Source organism: Leucopleurus acutus, assembly GCF_964270905.1.
Source record: "Leucopleurus acutus genome assembly, chromosome: X".
NCBI lineage: Eukaryota > Metazoa > Chordata > Mammalia > Artiodactyla > Delphinidae > Leucopleurus > Leucopleurus acutus.
In genome coordinates, this window is record NC_139148.1 from 74,044,061 (window position 1) to 74,064,141 (window position 20,081).

At 37.0% G+C, this 20,081-nt stretch overlaps 1 protein-coding gene across 1 annotated transcript in view; it reads right to left on the reverse strand.

The window, feature by feature from the left end:
- Positions 1-20,081, reverse strand: part of CHM (CHM Rab escort protein) — a 195,883-nt gene that overhangs the window by 70,422 nt on the left and 105,380 nt on the right. The window lies entirely within an intron of this gene.

A 20,081-nucleotide genomic window follows, 5' to 3' on the forward strand; every position in this document is an offset into this window, starting at 1 on the left:
AGTGTCCCTAAGCAAAGTTCAGCTACCCCCAACACCAAACCAGCTACTGACTGAGATACATAGGCTACAAATAGCCTCAAGAGGTGATGACTGAGACCCCCCCCCTCAACAGAAGTGACCGCAAATAAATGTTAAGGAAGAAACAAGCAGGGAAAGCTCTGGAGGTTTACCATAAAAGTAAGCAAAAACTAAACCAGGAACTGAAAACCAGAGCAGTAAGCACAAGAGTTAATGCTACAGAAGCTCTAAGAAGTTTGCCTAACTCATGAATCTAAGGGCTGGGGTTTTAATGCCCACCCACATAGGGAAAAGAGAGGCCTTAGGATCCAAACAAGGCAGGGAGTAGAGAATAAGATATTCTCTAACAACACCTGGATCCTTAAAAGGACTCAGTGAAAAGGTGATCGAGGTAGAAAATCCAATGACTACAAGAGAGAGAAAACATAAATTGTTTTACCTAAAGCCCTGTGTGGAAGAAGATATATATATATATACCTCTATATTTATAACCAGTGGTCTGCTCTCACACAGGTTGGGAATTTGAAATTACACTACTACATGATCCAAGAAACCCTTAACCAATAAAACATCACTAAAGTGGCTCTGGGTACCCCCTGGGTATCCCCTGGAAACTTGGTGGAAGCAACCGCTAAAACTTTCTGGAGCAATATGACCTCAACCCAGGCCACATGAGATTGTCAGAGTTCCCTTATGATGAGTTTATAATCTAAAATTATACAACAGATGAACAAACACATCTTATCCTGAGTGAGAATTACTGGACACAATAAACAGCAGGATTAGATTCCCAAAACACTTTACTTAGATAGTAGAGCTATCAGAGATTATAAAATGGGTATGCTTAAAAGGGATGAATTAAAAACATAAGAATGATGGAAAGTCCAGGAAGAAGACTGTGGTAGGCTGAATAATGCCCCCATTACAGATGTTCACATCCTAATCCCTGCAACCTGTGGATATGTTCTCTTACACAGCAAGAGGGTCTCTAAAGATGTGATTAAATTAAGGATCTTGAGCTGGAGAGGTTATCCTGGATTATCCCAGTGGGTGCGATGTCATTGGAAAAGTACTTTAAAAAAGGAAGCAGAAGGGTCAAAGTCAGTGAAGATTTTGAGGATGGAAACAGAGGTCAGAGTGATGCTACTGCTAGAAGGGGGTCACAAGCCAAGGAATGTAGGGGCCCTATATAAGCTGGAAAAGACAAGAAACAAATTCTCTCCTAGAGCCCCAAGAAGGAAGATAGCCCTGCCTACCCATTTTAGACTTAAGACCTCCAGGACCATAATATAATAACTTGTATGGTTTTAAGCTAATAAGTTTGTGGTGATTTGTTATGGCAGCAATAGCAAACTAATATAAAGACTTCTAAGTATATGAATATGATTATGACAGACGTGGCATTACAGACCAATGGGGAAAGAATGGACCATTGAACAAGTGGTTTTGAGACAACTGTTTCACACCATATTCAGAATCAATCCCAGGTAGATGAAAGGTATAACTATAAAATGCAAAGCTTCTAGAATATAGGAGGATATACATTTGAGCTCAGGGGAAAGAAATATTTCTTGAATAAGATACAAAAAGCAAAATCATAGAGAAAATCTTGAAAAAATGAAGTATTTTAAAATTATAAACATCTGGACAACAAAAGAAAATGAAAAGCCACAGGCTAGGAAAGATATGTGCAAATATCTTACAAATTATTTAAAAATATCAGTTTGGATAATAATTTGGCCATGTCTAATAAAGTTGACGATGCATACGCCTACAGTGCAGCAATTCTATTAGGCATAAATCTTACAAAGACTCTCAGACACATATACAAAAGAAGACGTGTATAAAAATATTTGTTGCTGCATTTTTTTTAGACAGCAAAACATAGTGGTTATGGGGAAGGATTCTGACTGCCTGAGTTTATACCTCAGCTATTCCACCTACTGACTGTGTGACCTTGAACAAGGCATTTAGCCTCTATGTATCCTATTTTCTTCATCTGTGGAATGAGAATAATAGTATTTATATCACAGAGGATTCTTCTGGGAATTAAATGAGTTAATATTTGTAAAGAAGCTACACAGTGCCTGTCATACAGTATTACATAAAGCATTCATTAAATAAATAAATATAGGTACTACTTGATATACATCACATGCAACTCAAATGTCCATCAAGAGGAGAATGAACAAAAGAAAATGTGGTATATTCATATGTGTAATAAAGAATTTAACCTGGCCCACAAAGACGTCCAGCCTTTGTTCTTGGCTTCTGGGAGGTTATCTCTAAGCCCTTGGAATGCCAAGCCTAAAAGAAGTGTCCTTGTTTGTGTGTAGCCCTTGGGTCACCAGACAGTCTAACAATATGACTTAGGGTGAGGGCTGGCCACACCAGAGAGTCTTAGGGTGGGGACTAGTCATGCCAGAAAGACCAAACTGTGATTTAGGGTGGAGACTTTGGGAACTGTGGTATTTCAGTTAACCTCTGGTGGGGCTGGAGACTGAGATCAGCCCCATGGGCAAATCAGTCACACCTGAGTGATGGAGCGCCAATGAAAACTCTGGACACTGAAGCTCTGCTGAGCCTCCCTGGTTAGCCATCCTCTGTGCATACTGCTATACATCAATAAGAGGAGAATAACACGGGGAGAGGACAACTGAAAGCTCCACATTTGGAACCCCCCTGTACTCTATCCTACACACCTCTTCCCTTGACTGATCTCAAGCTATACCCATTCCCTGTAATAAAGCATAATGGTGGGGCTTCCCTGGTGGCACAGTCGTTGAGAGTCTGCCTGCTAATGCAGGGGACACGGGTTCGAGCCCTGGTCTGGGAGGATCCCACATGCCGCAGAGCAACTGGGCCCGTGAGCCACAACTACTGAGCCTGCGCGTCTGAAGCCTGTGCTCCGCAAGGAGAGGCCGCAATAGTGAGAGGCCCGCGCACTGCGATGAAGAGTTGGCCCCGCTCGCCGCAACTGGAGAAAGCCCTCGCACAGAAATGAAGACCCAACACAGCCAAAAATAAATAAATAAATTTAAATATATATATATTAAAAAATAATAATAAATAAAGCATAATGGTGAGTTAACAGCTTTTAGTGAGTCGTGGGAGTCCCTCTAGTGAACTATCAAAACTGAGGGTCTTTTTGGGAATCCCCCAAACATGCAGTTTGTGTCAGAAGTGTGGGAGGTCTTGTGGGGACTACACCTTCTAACTGTACAGTTGGCTTAATCTCTCACATTGTACTACGGAATACTATAAGCAATTTAAATGAATGAACTACAGCTCCATCTATCACCAGGGATATATGGCAAAAACATAAAAATTGAGCGATAATAGCAAGTTGGGGAAGAATATATCCAGAGTGATATCATTTATAAAAAGTTTTAAAACTTTATATGTAAAATAATACTATATATATATACACACACACACAATATCATTTATGGACACATATACATGTAGTAAAAGTAAACAAACATTTAAGGGAATTAGGAACATGAAATTCAGGATAGTAGTTATCTCTGAGAAGGGAAAGAGTGAAAGCTACACTGAAGGTTTCAATTGCTCAGTTTCTTTAAAAAATATATTGAGAGCAAATATGGCAAAATGTTAAGATCTGGCAAAACTGTGAGTGGTTACATGGGTGTTCTTTATATTATTCTCTGTACTTTCTGAAACATCCTTAAAATACTTCATAACCAGATTATAATAAAAAATATAAATGAGTGATACAGATAAGTGACTCTCTCTAAACATGGCATAATATTCTTATTGTATTTCTAAATTCAATCATTTTAGTAGCTATGACCAAGCTAATTAAGTTAGGTAATAATTCCTTCTGGTATAGAACAACGAGGAAATCAGGGATTTTTTTCCCATTGAAAAATTTAGACTAATACAAGAAATGGCACATTAGAGCAGGCAAGCAAAATTTCATGTGTTCAGAAACCCTTTAGACTGCAAATTGTACCCAGGACATTAGCTACAAGATATTCTCTTCTCCTTGCTAATCTTGTTCACCAGTCACATATCAAATTATGAAACAATATTTATTACCTGCGTTGGTACACCTGGTACTATTTGAGACATTGTACTCAGATTCTAAAGAGTGTTAGATGAGGTCATATTTCTGCTGGACTGTTTAGCTACATTTCTCAAGTGATATTCTGCCTCCTGTTATTGGTAAGGGAATACTGATACAGTGAAATTGATGTGATCAAGACAAACAGCCCAACTTTCACCATCAATTTCCTGATGATATTGAAGGAGATCATATGCACATGAAATGTTACTGGCCCACTAAAAATAAACAGGCTGAATTAGGTTAAGGCCCCAATATGGACAAGCAAGTTAAAAGTATGAACCACACAATTAACATTCTCTTTAGCTTGGGGATATCTTTTTCATGTGAATAGTTGCACCAGTGTTTCCAACTTCCTCGTAAGTAGCTACAGATGAGCTGTTACCAACTGACCTGTGGAGTTTTTCATTTCAGTCAGACTGGTGCATGTTTCTTTCTCTCTCTCCCTCTCTCCCTCTCTCCCTCTCTCCCTCTCTCCCTCTCTCCCTCTCCCTCTCTCTCTCTCTGTCCCTCTCTCTCTCTCCCCACCCCAACACAAACATCAATTCCCCCTCTGGGGAAAAACAATTTTAAGTATCTTCTCAGATTGCAAGAAAGGCAAGGAGATCAAGTTCAGAATTAGTCAGAGATTGTATAAGGTTAAAAAATCATAAAACATTATGTCATAGACTATTACAGGTTTATCAAAGGCATGAGAAATCCATTTAACTAAGATGAAATGCAATTTTCTAGAGACCTCCTTTCATTATATATTGTACTTGTTTATGAAACACATTGCTACTTTAGTATATAATATTATCAAGTAATTTTTTGTTTGAAAATTCATTTCTATGAAGTTTTTATGGTAAATGAGACCTCTGAAAAATACATTTAAATATAAAATGCAACAGAGGCATCTATATTTATTTTAGTAAGCCATGAAAAAATTACCAGGTTTTCAAAAACATGATTTATTAACAGTGGACATATACTATATGGAAGAAACATAAGAATGTAAAGATGTTAAGAACTGGTTTGTGAGGATGATGGTGAATATTACAGAGGAAGAAGTACAATAATGACACTGTCATGATAATCTAACAAATTTCCTTTTAATTTTAAATGAGAACATAGGAAGTATTTTGTGCTCTTGGAAAGATGACTTGATATCTTCTATAAGTGTCTGTAACTGCAAAAGCATACAGTTGTATGTATATGTGTTTTTCATACTGCTTCTCACTGGCTTTTTTTCCCCTACAGCAGGTTTACTTGTTACGGGAGCTATGTGTTGCTCACAATGGTGGCATTTGTTCTTTCTCACTTCAGTATTTTCATCAATGTACCTAGTGCCCAAGTGACAAAAAACAGTGTTTTGTAAAAAGTGCCGGGCAAAATGATGGGATTGATGAAAACTCCTCTGTGTGATATTCTTATGAAGTATTTTCACATTTAGTCTTTTTAAAAAATGTTTGTGGTTAGGGGAGAGCTACTTGGTGGCAATGAGCCACTGAGGAACTCTTTTATGAGTGGGTAAGAAGCACAACAGCAGGCAGTTCTTGAGAGCTGCATGCAAAACTCATTTACATGAGAAGTAGGGAATTACATGAGAAGTGAAGAAATAACTGTTGGCTACATAGTGGTCTTTGGTGCACACAGTCAATAATAATGACAACAATACAAATAATCATCATGGCTAGCACTGAGTGCTCACTAAATACCAGAAGGTTTACATGTATTAACACATTGTATCCTACAAATCCATGAGGCAGAGTTTTAGAGATTTGGAAACTGAGGGAAAGAGAGGTCAAGTGACTTGCTTAAGGTCATTTAGTAAATGGTACTGCTGAATAAAAACTCAGGCGATCTGGCCCCAGTGGCTTCTCAGTTAACCATCATACAAACTGCTTCACTGTCAGTACCATCCTTTTTGGTGTTATGAAGGAAAGCAACACGGAGTCAGATAGTCAAAGTTACTCTTAGAGTTGTTCTAATTCCTGAAGAGTTGTAAAGATTATTACAAAGAGTAAAATAACTCCTCAATTTCTACATTGTCTCCTAAAAAGTACATGTTTATTCTCTATCTGTAATGTTAAATGGATTATGTGTGACTGCATTTTAGTTAGAACATAAGCTCAGAGTAAGAGTAACCATGGGAGTACTCATCTTTAGAGTACCTAGCAAATTATGAACACTTTGCAATTCACATTTTAAAAAGTGATTTATAAAGTATATATTGGTAAGCTAGAGATTTTTAAACAGAAAAAGTGCTGTTAGTAGAAAGAAAACATTTTACCATTAATTCTTTGGGAGGTAATAAGTTTCTACAAGACACGTTTTCTTCCAGTGCATTAAATGGCAGCCTAGTGATCCAAGGGTTAACATGCCTTTTGATGGACAATTAAGCTGCCAAAGATGGTGAACATCAATGACTAAAATGCCAGTCAGGTCCCAGATTTCCCAGTTCATATCAGCCATCCTGGGGCCTAACATAATGCCTGGCAAGATAGCTCTGTACATCTACCTTCTAGAGTGTACTATGGGGCTAAGAGGCAAGAAAGTATACGTTTTATGGGACTTAAAAAAATCTACAAACATACTAAATACAGTAGGTAATACTACCAAAAAAAAGTCAGTACAGAAATACATTTGAAACACTTTATCAAATGCCATTAAAAACAAACCAAACAAAAAAGTCCATTATAAGAGAGTTCTGAGTGACCACTGATCATCATCACTGTGCTTTAGTGACACTTCAGCTTAACCTGTACTGATACAGCAGAAGTCCCATTCAACAGTAATTAGGCAAGTCTAAGTTTCATGAGAGACAGACAAGCTTCAGTGATTCCATCTATCTATACAAAGTTCAACTGTGGTTACTTATTTGTAACTATATTCAGACACATACATCTATCAGAGCATTACATTTATAGTAACACATTGAGCTTTCCATCATGTTTAACCAGTGCCTGCTGGTCTGAAAAACCTGTATGAGGAGGCTTACATGTAGGTATATGTGTTTATTTTTAAATATTTAAATACACACATACATACAGTGGGTCCCAAACGTCTTAGTGCTGTTGACACACACATACTTTTAATATATATTACATAGAATATAGTATGTTTATGGGTTATATACTTACATTGCATATTTATACTACTACATCATGTTAACTGGTTACATATTTATATTACTTAGCAGGGTGTTTACTTATACTACCATTCTTTTTTCCCTTTTTTTCTACTTTCTTCCAGCAGGAAGTAGGGAGAAGGAGGGTGACTGTATAGTGGGTGTCAGAAATGAATGATGCATTTTTGCTGTAGTTGGTCTGTCTCCTGGGAATAAAAAATTGGGCAGCATGTAAGTCACAGCATCATCTCCCCCCTCCACTCAATATCTCCCCAACAACTGAAGCTAGTGTCATCCAACTCAGCATAGATTTCCTATTGGCCCAGAACTGAATGCTTTCTTGAGAGCAAGAGCTACACAACAGGGAATGATTCCTGCAGCCTCAGGAAACAGTTATGTTCATAACAATCCCAAGCTAGGCCTCATCCCTTGCTATAAGTTCTTGGGATTCATTACTATGAAGTTTTAGACTATGCAGCAAGACCATGAAAAAAGAAAGAAAAACAAACAAAAAAAAAAACAAAAACACCTCAAATGAGTGCTCCATTACAACATGGTCTCATTCACAGTGATCCAGTATGACCAAAAAGGCACATCTTACCTAATATTGGTCATGGTGATAGAACCCAAAGGAACTTGTTTGGGAAGCAGTGATCACCAAAACTAAAAGGTCACTAAAAGTCAAGTGTAAAATCTCAGTCATGATGTACAAATTGCACAGAGATCAAGAGATCACCTCTTAGAGGTGGTTGTGCAATCCACATGTATGGTCAACCTCTGGAGTCAGGCTGCCTAGGTACCTATCTGGATTCCCCCACTTACTAGCTGTGTGACTATGCTTCAGTTCTCAAGACTATAAAATGGGGATAATAATAAAACCTACCACATAGGGTTGTTGAGTGGATTAAACGAGATAATGCCTGTGAAGTGCTTATTCTGTGCCTGATACACCGTAAACATTCAATAAATTGTAGCTTTTGTTGGCTATCACCTTCTATAGCAAAGAAGACAATGATTAAAGACTGTACCACCCATGTGGGGTTTATAAGGCTAAACTGCCATTACTATGAGAATCTGCCTCCAGGTGTTCAAGGCCTGTAGTTTCCTCTAATACAATTTAAGCAACTTAGGTACCACCTGGTCAAGTCAACTACCTTCCCCAGAGGAAACTGTGACAGTTGTAAGAGAACTGCTGATGCTGATGAACACTGAGATTTATTTCTTCATTCCCAAATATTTATGAAACTAGGCCTACTATGCATCAGCTACAGTTCTGGATATTAGGGATATAAAAGTCAACAACACAAACACTGTTCTTGCTGATGCATAACTTATCTAGTGCACAAGAGAGACAAGAAATAAAGTAATAGTAGACAGTGATATGTGTTCTGAAATAGTAAAACAGGATAACGTGAGGGTGATACATGGGTCTGAACATTAGATAGGATAATCAGGGAGAGCCTCTTTGAGGAACTGATATTTGAGCTGAGACCCAGGTGACCAGAAGACATCAACTATGTGAAGATCTGGAGAAAGAATATACTAAGCAGAAGAAACAGCAAACTTGAAACTTGGAAGTGCAGAGTAGCTTGGTGTATTTGAGGAAGAGAGACAGCACTAGAGGGGTTGGAATGTAGTGACTTACGGAGAAATATCGTATGAAATGGGGTCACAAAGATAGCCAAGGTCTTGACCATGCAGGGCTTCAAAGGCCACAGCAAAGACTTTGAATTTTATTCTAAGAACAATGAGAAGCCACCAGAAGGTTTTGAGCAGGACAGTGACATAATCAGACTAGTATTTTTTAAAAAAATGAGCCTGGATGCTGTCTGGAGAATTGTCAAGGGGGCAAGAGTGGAAAAGGGGAGGCCAATTATGTCTGCAGTAGACCAGCGAGAGATGATGGCAGCCTGAAGCAGGGTCATGGCAACAGAGACGAAGTGGAGAGATTGGGGACATATTTGAGACATAAAGCTGACAAGAATTGCTGATGGACTAGATGTAGCAGGAAGATATCTTCCTGAAGACAAGTTTAAGGTAATGCACATATCCATGAGAGTAGTCTCCCCTCTGAAGTGTGTAACAATCAAATCCAACTGCTCAAGTCTGGTACAGTCTTCCCGTACAAGCAGCGCTTTGAAGGGCTCCTGCAGAAACCCTCTTCCTCCACCTGGGGTGTGGTTATTAGAGTCAGCTATTTGTTACAAACTCAACAATCACTAACTCCTGACCATTCATCAAAATTACTACTTAATACTAATTTTACATAGGAGGGCACAATGAACGGATTAGTTTCTGTGCTTTCAAGGAGTTACCATGGGCCTGGAAGGGCACAGCATTATTAATGATTCAAGAAATTATATGGTATAAGTATCTGAGTCAGTGGGTCTTTTGATGCAAATTTCACACTCACTGAAAAGGTTGTGGGCAGATGGATTGCCCTTTAGGCACTGCCGTCACTCTGGGAAGGCATTACCATCATGCTTAACTTAGAAAAAGCTGTCAAAAAGCAATACATAGCCTTCAGAAAACTCACTCCCAGAAACTGCCCCTATTTTATAGATCTTAGCCATATATCTAGCTTCCTCTGTTCTTGGTGACATTCTGTAGATGATATATTCTTTTTTTTTCCAGCTTTTCCAGCTGTCCTTAAATTTAACTTTCTATAGGAAAAGTCACAATAAAACTATGTATTGGATGACAGAAACAGATCTGTATTTAATAACTGCACCAGGGGCCCAGAATAAATTAGCATAAATTACAGAGTACAAGTCATCATTCAATCTTTAAAAAATAAAGTCTTCCAAAAATACTGGGGGTCAATTTATACGCTTGGGTCACAACCTAGGTTCTGTATCTACAGTTCTTGTGTAAAATGGCTCCCTGGTTTGTAAAAGGGCCAGAATCACCATGCCAACTCAATGATTCTTCAATACAGCCCATCACAATGACATCCACAGAGCTTTTAATGAAAAAGCACTGGTGTTTCCTGACTACTCTTTAAACATATTATAAACTAAGCTCTTGATAAAACTACATTTTTCAGTCTGAACACTCAGGCTAACAGCCTCATGTTTCTTATTTGCCACATGTCTGCTAAGGCAAATTCATTTAAAAATAGATCTTTCAAATTCAAAAGAAAGCCTTTTGTTCAAACTTTTGGGATGTAGCAAACAAGTCTACAGTAAACCAACTTATGTTCTCCATGAGATTTCTTTTGATTAATCTCCTTTCTCAGACTTTCTCTGTTTGACATTCTATAAATGACATACTCATCTCTTGTTTGAATAATCCTTATTCAAACCCTTGATCCATTTTCCTGCGTAGTCTTCAAAACTCAAATTGTACAAATAACACAGGTAAAAAGGCATCAATTTTGAATCAGGACAATAATATACTCTTTTATTTCTAATGACCTTTATGATTATGTCAAGTACTATGTAAGTCTTTCTGAATGTAGACACAAGAATACCCAAAGTAAATATCTTCAGAGATCCCTACATAATGACTCCTGGATCCCTTTCATGAGTTGAAAAATATGTGCACAGCCATCTTCTCAGACATAGTCTTTCATGCTATTTTCCTGCCTTCTCACATTGCCTTGTGAAACAGTCCTTCAGCTAATACTCTTCAGCTTAGTATTTTACTATCTACAAGCTCTCAGTGTCAACTATAAATTGGGAAGCATCTGGGAGAGTTACTATGCTGACCCCCCAATCATTTATAAAAATGTTAAAAAAAAAACAAAAACCTAAACATTGATTCTTAGGAGAGCCTACTGTAAAAATCTCTCCATGCAAGTAAGAGCTCATTTAAACCACCCGTTTGTTTCTTCCTTCCTGTGTTTAAACTAGATCTCTCTGCATGACTAAACATTATCCCCAACCCCATGGGGAGAGGACATTTTTTAAAGCAGTCTTTGGTATAAAATCTTATCAAAGGCTTTTTGAAAATCTAAACTGTTCACTGGCTCCGCCTTGTTCACACCTTATTTACCCCTCTCAAAGAACCTTGTTAGATGCTGAGGTATAATTACCTCACAAAAACCATGTTCTTTCCTCCTGTGGGTTATTATATGTTCAATAACTTCACCCTTTAGCTATTTATTACAAAACTGACTCTCAAGTCGAATAGTTAGCCTTATTCCTCTGTGGTTCCTTGGGCTCCTTCTTTAAACTATGCACCCTCTACACCTTCTCTACAAACCACAGCAATTGATTTCCTTCAACTGCCCCTCCCAACCTGAACCCCTGCCCAAGCCTGTCACATTTTAAACTGAGATGGTTCACACACAAAAGTGACCCAGGCCTCTGCGATCCCAGATCCTTTCATTTTTCTCCTTTGTTGGCAATTCATATAGTAAAATAAAACAAAGTAGAGTCACTTCTGTTGGACAAATCCTAGAAAAGGCCTGCAAACCTTCTCAGTTCAAAGGTTAATGGTACTGGCCTGGGACCTGAAGGTAGAGCTGTCAGCCATGATTCACCTCGGGCTGTGTTATGAGACTGAAAGTGCTCAAATTACCCAACCAGTTACCTGCCCTGCACTAATCTGCAATAGATGCAAAAGTATTAAGTCATGGACTTAGCCCTCTGTTAAGCATATGAGACAAATGACATTACTAAGTGCAATAACTAGAGAAAAACTGAAGATTATATTATGTGGTAGAGACTAAAAGCATTCTAAAAGGGAGTTCAGAGAAGGAAGAGGTCAACATGTTGGAGGAGGCAGAATTACAGAATGTCAGAAACAGAGAAAACCTTTACAACAGCTGGACCAATTCCCTGTTACAGAACATCAGAGAAGTTAAACTACTTGCCGAAAAGCACACAGCTTCTTGCAGCCAGAGGTACTGGAAGATCTGATGGCTGGGCCTGAATCAAGCCTTGGAAGAGGAATAGGGTAGGCTGTTAGGGGTGGGGGCAGACTCTAAAAGGTGAGAAAATATAAGGAAATGTAGAAAGGTGAGAATGTATATAGATATCTGAATAACTGAATGGATGTACAAACTGGGGAATGACAAGAAGGAGTTGAAGGATCAAATGATTATGGAATGGGGTTAAAAGGTATGTAGAAGCGTTGGATCTGATGTGGCAGACAACAGAATGCCACTGGAAGTGACAAGTCATCTCAATGAAGGTGGCAGATACTGGAAGCAGGAGGACTGCTAAGGGTTACAGCAGGAACTCAGTTAAGTGATAAGTCCTGGATCATGGCAGAAGAGTGGAAACTGAGGAAAGCATAACTCTAAGAAATTGAGAAGAAATAACACAGTAATTAGGACAGAGTCAAAGGTTAACCCCAGAATTTCTAGGCTGTCGACTTGTGACAAGAAAAATATCGCTGGAATGCTTGTGGTTTCCTTAAGGGGTGCTCAATTTATATAGTAACTCAAAATCCAAGTTTAGACTTCGGAAATGGTATGCGCGTGGTATAAATACACTACCTACCACAGTTGCTAACAATGAGTTTGATGTAATGAAGAAGAATTTTAGAATGGCTATAATAATTTTTGAAAAATCTCAATTTGGTGAAAAATATCAGCCTCTTAAATGCACAAATAAAAATTGTCATTTATCTATAGCAAGGAGTTGCCAACTGGAAGTCCATAGGATAAATCTGCCTGTAGATAAGTTTTGTATGACATCACAGTTAAAAAAAATTCCCTTGGCAAAAACGATCTGGATCTCTAGCTTCTTTGAATAAGAGAAAATCTGACAACAATGGGTCTGCAATTGAGACTTAGGGTCGTATAGCAGCTGCTCCCTTTAGGTGCATCCTGTGCTCAACAGTTCAGTGTGGTCGCTACCACTCCCACCATGTCCTTCCCAACTTCACTTCCTTTCTGTGACCTGATTGGTCCCTGGAGACATTTGTAATTGCAATCCCTATGCCTCAGGTGTTCACTACGTTTTCTTTTGATATTTTTATTTACCTTGTCATGAATGTTCTATGTTAAACGACTATTATTCAGGATGTCGTTCATTACAATTTAAAATAAGGATCTTCTAAAAGAAAAAGAAATCCATTAAAGACACAGCAAAATGCAAATGTTAACAGAATTGGTAGAATTCTGACAGTGTTCATTCATTTTATTAGCTATAGAAGATACTGAAAAAGGGAAAGGTATTTGATGTTCTGAGGTGGCCACAATTTATTTTTCTGAAAACCAGTAGGGTGTTTCCATTTCAAATTGACTGTAACAAGTAATGGAGGAATCTTGGGAAAGCCTGTGAATTATCTCAGCTTCCTTTAGATTAAAAAAAATCTACCTATGAGAGGCAGTGTTAAATCAAAGGTTAAACCTTATTTTGAATTCCTCTTACTTAGAATGCTAACACATTTTATACTTTGGTTATTTACTATTTAATACAGAGATATTCTTCATACTTTTCAGACATTAAAATTAACACAATGAAAATACAAATTTGAAAAATAAGCAATGGTCATTCATGTGAAATTCATATCTGGGTCTGCCTAATGACAGAGAATAAAGACAATTTTCCTCACTTGTGAACATGTCTTCCTCTGTCAAACTAAAAGGAAACAAAGAAAAATGTCACTTTCAAAGATACAAAATAAAATAATTATACTGCACATTAATTAGAAAAAATGACAACTTGTTTTCTAAGTTCACAAAGTCTCAGATTTTTTTCAAATATAAATTTATTTTAATAGGCTCTGACAGATGTAATGCTTGACTGCACAAAGCTGTGGTTAGAGTTTAAGTATCATCAGCTATGGGTGATGGAGATCTACCATTCCCATACATGCAACTGTAAAAAATACAAAGCTCAGCAGCAAGAAATTTCTCATTTGTCCCACTGTAATTAAGTTAAAAAGAACATGCGAATCCAAGTAAATAAGTTCCTGAAGAATTAAGAAGCGCTGAGTCTAATGAGATATATTTTTTCTGTTTCATATATTAAACTGCCACTTCAATTACTTATTTATAACAAGCTCAAATAAAATTCATAAAAGCAACATAATATCTATCCAATATATTATTCAGATAATTCTATATATTTGGAGCATAACCTAACTCTTTGATGCCATTAACCCCAAATAGACATTTAAACTGACAGAAGTCTAAGTGAGTACTGCTTCCAACAGTGATTTAGATTTTACTGAGAGCACATCAACACTGTACTCACTTTCAACTTTGCCCTGGTGACATCAAACTGTATTACAGATAAATTAACAGTTGTGAAAATTTTTGGCTGGTAGCCCTTATCCTACATAGCCTTTAAAAATCCAATTTTAGTGCCTATCAAGGTAGGAATCAGCAGTGGTAATTTTTTTTAATACAGCTGCAAAACAATAGGACCAATTAATAGCTGAACTTTTGACAGCACTATTCATGATGATTTATGAGTTTGTATATAATTTGATTATTCTATTAATTCTGCTGATTACTGCTTCAGCTAATAAACTGAAGGTCACTTCCAAAATAAATCTTCATTACATTTCACAGAGAGTAACTGCCTCCAACTAGTTTTTTTCTCTAATTAAAAACTAATGTAACAAGAAAATAAGACTTCAGGGTTACTGCATCTGTTGCTACAAGAAAACTGTACTGTGTGGATATAATGTTCCCAGGACAAATCCAACAAAACAAAAAGTATCTCTTCATCTAATTTCTTTACCTTCAAAATGGAAGAACTATTTTATACATATTTATTTGTACTAATTTTGAAATTACAAGAATAAAATCTGAACTGTATTAATGCTTGAGAATTTGAAAACAAAGAATCTTTGAAAATATTCTTCAAATTCATTAATGTAAAATGTAAGGCACTGTTTTCATTTCTAAAATTATAAATGTGGGATTCTATTCAATATATATGAAAAATGAACAGTAGGTCTTTGCCTTAACCAGAGTTTTTCCTTAAGGTGGCAAGAGACCTTCTCTGCCGCTTAAGATAAATACTGGGCACAAGGCCCTGACAGCTTTGGAGGGAGATCAGAGGAAAAATGGCAAGGGCTCACATTAATGTATTATTCTTATTTAATCTATTTTTACACATAGAACATTCTGTGTCCTGGATTTAATGCTTCATTTTATTACTTTTTTTAAAGTTCTCTAGACCTTCAGCTGAGGTCCTATCATCAAAGCTATTGAATCATACAACTACATCAAACCAATAAAGAAAATTAAACATGATGCATATTTTTCCACAGAAGTCAAAAAGTAATCCTCAAACAGGAAATCATATTTCAAAAGATAGAAAGTTTGCATATAAGAAATTATTGGGACACAGAGATGCTACAAAGAGCAGGTAGCAGTGATTTGTATGCTCACCCATGGCCTCAATTGGGGTATTGTCACAAAGTCCACTCTAACTTGCTCATTGTGTCCCGGTCATATTAACCTTTCTATAACTCAGAAGACCCCACCTTAGACCTTTGACACAGTTCCCGCTGCCTAGACTCTTTCCTCAAATCATCGAAAGCTGAAAGGGTACAATCTGTGGTGTCACTACACTCAAATGCCACCCCGAGTGGCCTTCCCTGACCATCACAGCATCTAATGGGGCACCTCCCTGCCCCAACCAACAGTCACTTCCTTCCATATCACCCTGTATTTTCTGCACAGCACATATAATTCTCTTAAATTTTGTCTACTGTCTTTCCATCCAACACTCTTCAACACTCTTCAACATCCCCACCCCACCAGAGACATTCTGTTTCCAACAATGTATGTCTAGCACCTACAGAAAAGCTAGTATAAAGCATTCAATACATGCATTTATTAAATTAATTTTTATTCTAAATTTGCATATGATAAAACAGAGAGCCCAAATTTATAGTCAACGCTCTCCTAACTTTTCATGTAAAAAAGTATTCGTTTTAGGTCTTTGGTAAAAAACTCAGTAACTGTGACCTAGTGAGTGAGTGACTGAGTGTGTGCGTGTTTGAGTGTGTGTGACAGTGTATGGGTATTTAGACAAAACGCATATGGCTATCAAAGAATGCACAAAAACTGCCAATGTATTGGCGGTAACAAACATAATGAACACTCTTACTAGGTTCCTCGTGATCAAGAGTACACATCTGCAAGACACATTACTGGCTCAGTCTTTGGCCAGGGAAGATATCCGTTTCCAAGAGGACATATTCAGTGGAAAGGAAAAAAAATGAGATCAGAACCAGTTTAAGTCTCCAAGGTCTCAGAAACTTTTTGCCTTTTACAGGTTTATTTTAAACTTTCTAATGTAGAAAAAGCGATTTCAGTGAAACTTCAAGTTTCTAGTTTAATAATCATAATAACTAGTATTCTTTACTCTTGTAAAAAAGTAGTACATAAACATATAAACACTGAACTGTTTTCTACACTATTCCTACATTCTGGGAAAAAATGCTTCGACTCTGATAATTTGACCTTGGAAATATACACTCTTCTTCCCAGTCCTCACTGGAACCTTGTGAAAACACATTAAAAAAAAAAGAGGGTGCGTGTAATCCTTTCCCATAACTTAATTTCCCCAGTATATGGACTCAAGCGTACATCTTTTAACTCTAATGGGAAATTCAAGTTTTTATCAAGTTATTTACAGGAGGATCAGTTTTTTCCTTTGTCAATAAACAATGTAAATATTTAAAAAGGCAAAACGTGCTTACAACACTAGAAGCCATGGTAGGGAAAAAAAAAGCTTTAACATTCTCAGACTTAGACAACAACAACAAATTTGTTTATCCAATGATACTTACCATATTGAGCAATCTGGAGGAACTGTTTTAGTTTTCAAGCATTAGAGTAGTTTTGACACTATGCATAAATTAAGGCTGGGATACTAAGTAAATAACAGGATGGTCAAAGTAAAGAGGATAAATGTTATGAAGGCTATTTTAAAAACCAAAATGATTCAAAGTAATTCTGATTAAAAAAATTATCTCATCAACTTAATTTTTACATTCTTCATACCTTCTATACTGTCTAAATTTCTTATCATAAGCATGGATATTCTGATAAGCAGAAAGAGAAAAAATTATTTCCTTTTAGGAAAAAAATAAAGCTCAACTTGCTGCAAGGTATAACCAGGAAGTGTACAGTAGCACGTTAGGAAAGAAAACAGCAAAAGAGTAAACAGAATCTGAGGCTTACTGAATATATGCACTGCTGAAGATACATCTTTCAATTGGCTTTATGGAACTAAAAATACATAAAAATCTAGAACCACAGATATAGTTCATATATCTTATATACTATTTTTTTCTTCTGAACAAGACATCTAAAATTATGTTTTCCTTTATTCCTAGAACACAAGGAAACATACATATTGGCTGTTAATAAGCTACCTTCCATTTGGTAAGGTAAAAGTGATAAAAGCCATCACTCATAGGTGAATTCCAGATTTTATATGAATTTTATGCTCAGTTTAATAACATAGTGGTTCTCAACCTTGGTATTCTGCAAGACAGTGTGCCTTAAGTTTGTGGGAGAAAAAAAAAAGGTGGCGTTACAGTGAGACTCATGCAGAGACTATAGCCTCTCAACTAGGCCAAAGCCTGAGTGGGTCAAACATGCATAAGGATGGATGCACCATGTATGCTGACAAAGAAAGGGGTTGAGAACTACTGGTTGTCTAAATATCCTATTCTTAACAAAACAAGAAAGCATCCTACATCACAGAGAACCTCAAAGCTGCCCAAGTACCTTTCGCTATGCTTTTGTGCTTTGCTGTCTTCGGCGTCCTTTTTGCTACCGTGATTTTATTTCCCACAGACAAGTAGCGTGTTTTTCTCATACCATTTCAACATATTAACTACATGCTCCAAACTGACATTAAGGAATTAAACTCACTTACGTTTTCAAACTTAGCTTTGTATCCCTAGAGAAAACATTCCTACTTAGGGGAGATTTTATCTATGGTTTGACATCTTCCAGGAGGAACAAAATGCATAGAAGCTCAAGCTTAATCTGCAAGGTTGACAGATTCATTTTCTTAATCTCACTAACTATATATCATATATGAGGGTATTTAAAAAATCTTTCTGAATGCAGTGATCAGGCCAATTTTATTAGTATTCTGTGACTAAGATCATTTCCATAAAGAATGGTTAACAGCAGAAACATTCAGTCTGCTCAACTGACTGAACATCAAGAGCATCAGTATGTTTATTGGGCCCTTAAAAATACCAGCTCCAAAGTTTACATTCCAAGGAAAATTCTTTTCTACCCCAGCCAGTATTCAGGAATAAAGCAATATCTTTTCTCATGTAAGTTTTGATAATATTAGATCTCTAATTATTATTATTATTATTTTTTGTGGTACGTGGGCCTCTCACTGGTGTGGCCTCTCCCGCAGGCTCCGGACGTGCAGGCTCAGCGGCCATGGCTCACGGACCCAGCCGCTCCGCGGCATGTGGGATCTTCCCGGACGGGGTCATGAACCCGTGTCCCCTGCATCAGCAGGCGGACTCTCAACCACTGCGCCACCAGGAAAGCCCAGATCTCTAATTATTATATACCAAAAACTGTATTGGAGATAAGTAATAGTCTCACTATGGCCAGAATATTTAAGTTAAAATTTGAAAGAAGATGACCAAATGCTTCTGCTTTACACTTGATTTATCTGTACCATACAGACACTGCCTTAGTCTGCTGGTTTTAAAAGAGTCCATTTTAAGCACTAAAAGATTCATGTCCTAAACAGACATTCAATAGTGGGTTTTATTTCTACTTTAGAAATACAAAGAAAACTAACGTTTGTTTTCAACTGATTTGTTTGTGAAAGAAGTACATCATAACATGCACTACCACAATGCAGGGAAAAGTCAGGTCTAACCTCACAAAAAAGGGACAAGCAAGAAAGCCAGTTCTAGGCAGGGGAGGAGGTGTTGCACTAGATTTCAGACAGCAGTGGCTCTGATCCTGGTACATCCACCTCTATACTAGGACCACTACAGGATGACAGTTAAGTGTTGATTTTGAAGACATCATGGAAGGTGGAAACACTTCAGTCAAAAAATTTGGCTCTCAATTCATTAAGCATTTGGAACCACTCCACTATACCTAAGAACGCAAATTCTCATCTGCACAACTTAAGAAACTTGGAAATTTTAAAATTTTGTATAACAAAGGCTCATGTAGTGCTTATCATGTGCCAAGTACTCTTCTAAGAGCTTTGCAAATATTCATTTCCTTAATCCTCATAACAGCCCTATATTGTTATTCCATTGTTATACAGGAGGAAACTGAAAACACAGGGTGGTTAACCAGTAGGTAAGTGCCAGAGCCAGGATTCAAACTCAGCAAGTCTGGCTTCAGAGTCTCTACTCTTAACTACTAAACTATGCTACCTCTAGGAATATGATATGTTAAAACATAAAATTAGGATCAAAGTTAATTGTTCATTCAACAAATGTGTATAATTCAAAAGAGGTTATTTTAGAGTTAATTCCTTCTATTTTTAAATGCACCTGAAGAATATGGGTCTATGCATATGGGACCACAATTAAAGATTATAGATTCAAAAATGAGTATTTTCAAATTCAAATATAAAAGAGATTTACTTAAGAAAAAAAGCCACACTGTGATCCCATTTTTCTTTTCTTTTTCTTTTTAACGTCTTCATTGGAGTATAATTGCTTTACAATGGTGTGTTAGTTTCTGCTCTATAACAAAATGAATCAGCTATACATATATTCATTTTTCTTTTAAAAACTCTAGTTGGGTAAGCAAAAAGTTTGAAAAATATGGCTGTTTACAAATACATGTGCACTTGTATGAATTAACGTAGGGATACCAGTCTAAATGTAAGTTAAAAATTACAGGTTTATTATATTCAATGTATGTGAATTAAAAACTGTAGGAGTAATTAAAATAATTAGTTGAAACTAGTTTGGCTTCTTGAGTAGGCTAAA